This window comes from Hetaerina americana, unplaced genomic scaffold, assembly GCF_022747635.1.
Source record: "Hetaerina americana unplaced genomic scaffold, ioHetAmer1.1.p SCAF_12, whole genome shotgun sequence".
In the NCBI taxonomy this organism is placed as follows: Eukaryota; Metazoa; Arthropoda; class Insecta; order Odonata; family Calopterygidae; genus Hetaerina; species Hetaerina americana.
This window is the reverse complement of record NW_027286292.1, coordinates 2,087,094-2,094,869: the sequence shown is the minus strand read 5'-3', so window position 1 is coordinate 2,094,869 and position 7,776 is coordinate 2,087,094.

The following is a 7,776-nucleotide window of genomic DNA, read 5'->3' as shown; positions in this document are numbered from 1 at the left end:
GATTCACATTGAACTTTAAATGTTTAATTCAATTAATAATTTGAATAAAAGTAAATTTCTTATTTTTTCCCATATTAAACTAATTTGTCATATTCTGGAAGTTAATCATGCTACCAGGATCGTCCTTGCAAGAGTTAAGGTAAAAATATGGGGATAAGACCATGAAGTATTCAATATATCATAGGTCTCGGAGTAATGAGTGCACATTGTACTTTTTAGCCAAGAACTTCTAAACTAAAATATTCTTGATAAAAATTATTTTTGAAATATATACAACAAATTTAGAAATTTAAGTAATCTGTTGAACCTAAAAGCAAACCACGCTATTGATTTTCACTTTGCTGCCTGAACAAACTACCACATGTAAGCCATAGATATGTGGCAGGGGATGAACAAGCAACAAAACCTATCAAGTGTGAACCATATCGATTCATTACTCAATATGACCATACGTGATGAAAATTTATCTTTCTACTTCAAAATATTTGCCCTTTCAGTGCCATGCATAATTTCTTTATTTTTTGGAAAGCTTTGAAGAGATGCAGAATTTATAAAAAATGGTCATAAAAATATAATTTGTAATAATTAGCAGAAAGTTAATAAAACTATTATAATGGGTTACAGAAGAGGAGAATAAAGCATAAAATTGAGTATCATGCAATTGCTATTTCAATTTGTAGCAATCAAGAAACAGTCTCTTAGAGTGAGGCTGATATTTTTGGGAAAATACATCAGCATCACTGGCAGCAATGTTGGCACTTCAGTGGTTAAGGAGTTTACAAGAAACTATCTATTGATGGAACTACAGCAAGAATATGTTGCAGGTCCCTCCAATAATACACTTCTTCCTTTCTTTTCACCATAGAGATGGAATTTTCACTTCCATAATAACGTGCAAAATGGGTTGATAATTTTCAAATAAAGATGAAAAATTATTATTTCAGTCCTGTTTAATTCAAAATATTATGTAGTATGAATCAAAGTGACATCTCCAAAAAAAAGCGCAGGATATATTGAGGAAAGTTACAATTTGGCAGTTTGCCAGGTGGTAACCTACATTTAGTTTACATTAATGCCTTAAATTTCATGTGAATGCAATTATCGTTCAAACTTTTTATTCTTTTTAAAAATGTATTTAAATTGCTTGGAGAAAACTGGCATAGTTTTGCAGGTACCATTCCAGTTCGAGTTAATGATGGTTTTGTCGAAAAATGCAAATTTTTTTCTTATTTGTTCTTTGTACTCAGTATTTCACCTTGTATTTATGATCATTTCTCCCAATATATGAAGGATTTCCGATATCTTTCGTTAATTCCTCCCAAGCTTTTTCTCCGCTAATCATATGGAGCATTCCACAGGGTGATTCTATTTGTCCTTATTTCTAAACATTCCCGGGCCAGAATTTTTATTATTAATGTCATGCTCTCTGTGCTTCCCCAATACAAATCACCCTGCACCCTTTCCAGTTTTACAATAAGACCTACATACTATATGCCTTTTATTATCATCAAGTTTGATTATATTTTTTGCATAGTTTTAGAAGGAAAAATTAGTAATAAGAAAGCCATAAGAAAATAAAGATAACTGTAGAAATGAAAAGTAAAATCATTGAAAATCGGGAACAAAGAGGCTGATATATTACGCACGTCAACAATCGGTCGACGTCAACGATTGGCCTTTTCTTCAAGAACACTGACAAGACTCAGAAGAAATATGCTTAATACAGAGTGACAACAGTATCGACAAAATGGTTAAATATTCTCAGCAATGTTGAAAAGTTGCTTCTCATATGCATAAACGAAAAGAAACTGGAATTCCACACCATTAACGAGAATATGATTTCTGAGAAGGTGAAAGTGATATTCGCCGGCCTCGTTAATGAGATGCGAGGATCATCAACGGCTGAAGAAGTATTGAAGGGTTCCTAGTTCGAGAAGTTGCCTAGAAGAAGCGTCATCCACGGTGTTGTTAGGCATGGTGAAGCAGAAAGCTTGGAGTCAATGGCAGGAGAGAACTTCATCGGCGGCTTCAAAAAGGCCTCAGATTCTGATGGTTGCCTGCCACTATATGTTTTTAATTGTGACTAGACAGTTCCCTTCGGGAGGAAGATGCCGAAGCTAACCTATATTTGTGCACATAACAATAGAGGAGAATGCATTGCCCAACCACAAGGCAATGAAATGCCGTCTCATGCTGCTATTTTGCACAAATGCGAGCCGCAATTTGAAAATCAAACCCCTGCTTGCTTACCATTCAGAAACTACACGTATTTTCAAGAAATGTTTGGTCCAAAACAGCATGATAAATGAAATGCGGAGGTCGAGGGAAACTTTTGCATCGTACCAGGCATGCGTAAGAGGCATCGCCCCAATAAGGCAGAGGCGATGCTCGTCATTTATTTATTTAACGATCATTCTGAGTCGCATTTTCACCAAATTTTGAGGCTTCGGCGAAAACAAACCTCTTAACAGATTATCGTGAAAAGGAATTAGCTACGTTTCATAAATAATTAACAATTTATTTTGATTCTTTTTAACTTTTTCGAATTGAGTTCGCATTCCCGGTTGCCTCATTCCGCGATAGAAGAAAAGGTGAATGTTATCCACGATCCAAAACAATGTATGCATACTTTTCTTTGAATTAACCTGGTACATAATTTATTTTTTTCGGCATGGAACGCGTCCTCCACTTTTACATTAATTTATATGCAAAAAGTCGTTTCACTAAACGAGTGTTTCGCTTTACAAGAAAGAGCGCGGAACGGATTATGCTCGTATTATGAAGTTCTACTGTGTTTACACAAACATCTGGCTCAGCGGAGCACGGACAATCAATAGCCTGGTTTGTAAATATTAACTAATGCCTTTCGCAAAGAGAATATTCGTCGTGTCCAAGGAAACTCCAAGGATAGTACCGATTCCCAGGTAGTGTGTGATCTCCCATCGCAAACAATAATGAAAGCAGAAAGGAAATTGGGGAGCGGATTGCTCCAATGAGCTCTTTTTTTGCTTTCTTAGCAAAAAAAACGCCATGCCACTCTGGAACTTCATCACCCAAAGAGTTTTCAACCCTGAAATTTCCCTGAGGTTTGGAAATTCACTTTCTCGGAAAACGGCGTTCGGCGAGCAAAAAGTTGAATTCCAAGGCCGATCCTCCATCCAAAAAACTGTATCTTTTGGTGAGAGCTTGTATCATCTCAAGTAGCTATAGAAAAATTGACTAACATTCTGTGAATTAGGTTTGATCAATGTTGAGTGTGTCGACAAACACCAATAAAACGTTTCTAATCTAGTATCCAGCGTTTCTAGGCTTCCTTGTCTTGCATTAATAAGGGAGAGGAAATAACGGTGAATTCTTTGGGAGGTTCTGAAGACACTTGGAGGATATATATATATATATATATATATATATATATATATATATATATATATATATATATATATATATATATATATATATGTGTGTGTGTGTGTGTGTGTATGTGTGTGTGTGTATCTGCCAAGCATGTATATGGCGACAATAATGTCGCCAGAGATATCTTAAATTGGACTACAAACAAATTCATTTTCGTCCGGCGACGCAAAACAATCTATTGGTTTTGGGGGATCATTTGTGATTACTTGCGTTTATTGCGGATTAAGAAATTTTCCCCTCAGCATTATTTAGCTTAAACGAAGAACAACGGGAATTTTCAAGAATTCCAAATGCCCAAAATAATCTAATTGCCCGAGAGGCAAACGGTAGAGATACGAGATCGCTGGCCTTCATTGGTCGCGGGCTCGAATTCCAGTTCGGTAGAGTGAGCCCTATCGTTATGCAGTAGTCAATGAAGCATTGGCTCTGTACTACAATGTGACCTTAGCCTTTAGGGTATTAAAAAACCAACAAACTCCTACAATAAAATTTTAAATATAGTATGAATGAGTAAGCCGTAGACTATTGATGATTTTGCGACCAAACGGGAAAGGAAACAAATCATGAAATATAATTTTGTTTTCCATTTAATACGGATGTTAGTTAGCAAAACGTGCGTCTTTGGTGGTGTTGTGACTTGGAAATCGAGGCTTAGAACCTCACGTTCACGCTTCAACTTTTCGAGTCTGTGGTTATCATAAATTTCATTTCGGGAAGAGCACTGATGGAGATGGAAAAAAAATTTTACCCAATAATTTCTACGATGGAGTGGCGAAAGTATTTCGGCCGCGTGTTAATTATATTTTTGTCATGAAGGAAAGTAGGAAGCCAGCAACCTTGCGCCATCTCCGGTTCAATCTGAAGCGGTCTGCCTTAGACACGTCGCGCGTCAAGGCGTGCCAAAGTTATGCCAAAGCCACTCGATTGAGTGTATTATTCTTTTATTAACCCACGGAGGATCGCCCTGTGGATTAATAAAAGTAGAATACTTGGCACTGACGAAATCTGTTGGTGACGGTGCTTCTCTTCTTTTGTCTTTGTAGTCGTATCTACCAGCACGATTCGTTGCCATAATACAGGTGCTGCGCGAAAACTCTGGTGTCCTCTGCCATTCCTAAGGTCCAAGTCTTGTCTGCTCTTGTCTCGCTCACAACCTAATTCCTCCAACGTACTTTTCATGATTATTCTCTTTTCGTAGATAATTTTCGTTCATTTGGCGGATTTGTGAAAAGTAGGGCATTTTGTTAATAGGCCTTGGCACTGCACACTACTGTACTCGTAAACCCTGACTGACGTGACTAGAAATATCATTAAATCCCATACTTAATATCACGACTATTTCTTTCGCTGTGCCAACCGCCATTAGTAGTTCCGTCAAAAGTCTCCTCTCCGGCACTGTCTTCAGCATTCCATTGGCTTAAAGAGTCTCCCGCACCCACTTGTCCAGTCATCTTCAAATTTCTCTCAACAGCGGTTTATCTACCTATCCATACCATGCCTAGGGCTTCATTCTTTGCTTTGCTCTACCTGTAATTTATCTCCCCCAAAATTCAATGGACGGGCATGTATGGATTTTAATCAACCTTATCTCTCTTATGACGTTGAATTAGAAAGCAAGCTAAAAGAGTTGAACCGAATCACTAAATCACCAGTGATGAACTAAGGAGTTGGTTTGACTGGTAGGGCAGTACTCACCCGCCACTCAGTCAACCGACCTCTCGACGCCAGGCGTGAAAGCCCTGCACGAAGGTAGTAAGTCAAGGTTATTTTCGTATGCTCTCTTTTTCCTAAAGTTCTGGACCGTAAAATTCACACAGCTAGGGTTTCGTAGGTTATGGAAAAATATGGGATTTGAGCTGTGGAACTTCCGTTTCGGCAGCAGTGAGTTCAACCCACGAGGTTGGCACGCTACCTGGGCTGAGAGGGGTACTTCACGCTGATTGAGGCATGCTCTGTTTTGATTGGCGATCTGCTCGCCTGTGATCGCTACAGTTAGCAGAAATAGGAAGCACTTTACCTTCATTTTACCGAACACCTAAGGCGATGGCTCTTCTTCGAGACCTTCTGGGTGAAGTTGGGTGTGTAGGAAGTGGAGATACTTAAGAACCAGCTATTAAGCCAACATTAGCGAGTATTCATTCAGAAAATATGGAATATCAATGATTTACGGCACTACGGGAAAATTATTTAAACTGATTAGCTGCTGAGTCGGCGATGTGCTAAGCCTGCCGGACCACGGATTTTTAATAAGACCCGTTAATATAATGACTACTTCAAGGTGTGATGACATTTCCAAAAAAATGTTGATGTTTGAAAGCGGCGAGGTAACTCAGTGGGTATCAGGGAAATCAAATTTGGAACTGAGGGATTCAGGTTATATTTCCCACAAACATTTTTCTGTTTGCATTGGTATTCCCTTAGAAGAGTTACGTGACCGTCAATCTACGGTCCACTGCGACGGTTGCGAATTCAGACGACAGCCGTGTCCGAAAGTTTTTATAAAATATGGTGTCGAAAACTATAAGAGCGATTTTTAAATGGGCTGAAATGCTAAGCTACAAAATTCCGCTGGATACACGCGATTTTTCATTTTGTAAAGAACCAATATTTTGGGCCTCACGCTGGAGCCGAGCCACGTGATTACTTGAGCTTCGTATTGCATCGTACGAGACTTCCGGAGGCAGTCGCTCATGGAATTGTTTATAAAATATTTACGCTTAAACTACAGAAAGTTCTGCAACCAAATTCTAGTTTTAGGCTGAGGTACTTTATTACCCCAAGTAAGCTTGGTTTAAATTTATTTGGGTTAAAGCCCTCGATGTCAATAGTTTATGTCTTCATTCCTCTATTGTGAAAAACTCTACATACATATACGTACTTGTACGCTTCGCGAAGGTGTTCTGAATGAGGGCGGCGGTAACGATATTCATGAATTTATCGCAGACTTTATATCCAAAATTGCAAATAAAACCATTTAATTTGAATATTTCCAATAATTTCCTATGACGTAGTCGCATGACAGCACTCATATTTGGAATGCGTCGCACGAGGTGGGTTATTAAAACTTAGCTGATTGGCCATTCCGCAAAGCACGGCTATTGGAAATGTCACCATATTTGGCAATAAAAATATTAATGGCCTTATTAATGCTTTGTGCCCTCCTTATGGACGTAAATGATAATCGTGATAACAATTTTCTTTCTTCGGAATTTTTCGACCAGGAGCGCACGTCAGTGATAAAATTTGAAATGTTTTTCTAGTTCCTGTCTTCAGATACCTTTTCAAACTCAGCAGTTAGTTTGAAAAGTGTTTGGTTTTAATTTTTATGTAGAATATCGCTAGTTCCTTAGTATTGAAGAAATCGGTGTCACGTCATGCTGGTAACCACAATAGGTGACGTGGAATAACTAGTGGCGTGAATGCCGGAGGATGCTTACCGTTCAATTGTAGCCATTAATTGCCCTCCTAAAGTCACCGGAAAAAGTTATATAATATATATATATATATATATATATATATATATATATATATATATGTTTATATATATATATATATATATATATATATATATATATATAAACCATAAACACAGTAATCAACCCGAAGGCCGGTTTGGTAGGAGATGGTAGAGTTCACCCAGTACTAAGCCCGACGGCGTGTGAAATTCATCCATCAGGGTAGGGGGGGCAGTTCCTTTCCCTGTGCCAGTTATGGTTTCCCAGGAAGACCAGGAACCCGAAAAATCACATAGGTTGGGTGGAGCTGCGGGTGCCCAGAGTGCCTTGCCCGGGAATCGAACCCGAGCCCCTCCGGTCAGCAGTCCAACGCTCTAACCCCTGGACTACCGCGACCATATATAAATAAATAAACAAATAAATAAATAAGTATATATATATATATATCCCTCCCCGGAATGCAACCTTGACGTGGTGGAAGGGCCTGTGCGTTCCGATGACCCCTAGAGCTGTGCTGGCGGGAGTAATAACTATTGCTCCTGGTGGGGTCACCCATGCCAGATAGGTCGAATGTTAGGAGCCAGACGAAAGGTAGTCCACGCAGCGTCTGTTCCTCAGTGAGGCGGCTGCAATGGCGTCAGACCCAAGTGGGGCGGCCAGTAAGTGATGGCGTCACGTTAAAAACACTATTGAGGAAGGCAACGGGAAACCACCTGAATTATCATTCCCAGGATTAACATGATGGTCTATACAGATATTTTGAGTCCTGGCAACTACGGGGCTCGGCCCCATCGGCCGTGTGTCGTGCCCGGCAGCGGGGGAGGCAAGGCTTCCGCGGTCGCCATCCCACGAAACCCTTGCAAGGGAAAACCAGCAGCAGCTGGACAGAAGACGCAGGGGAAGAAGA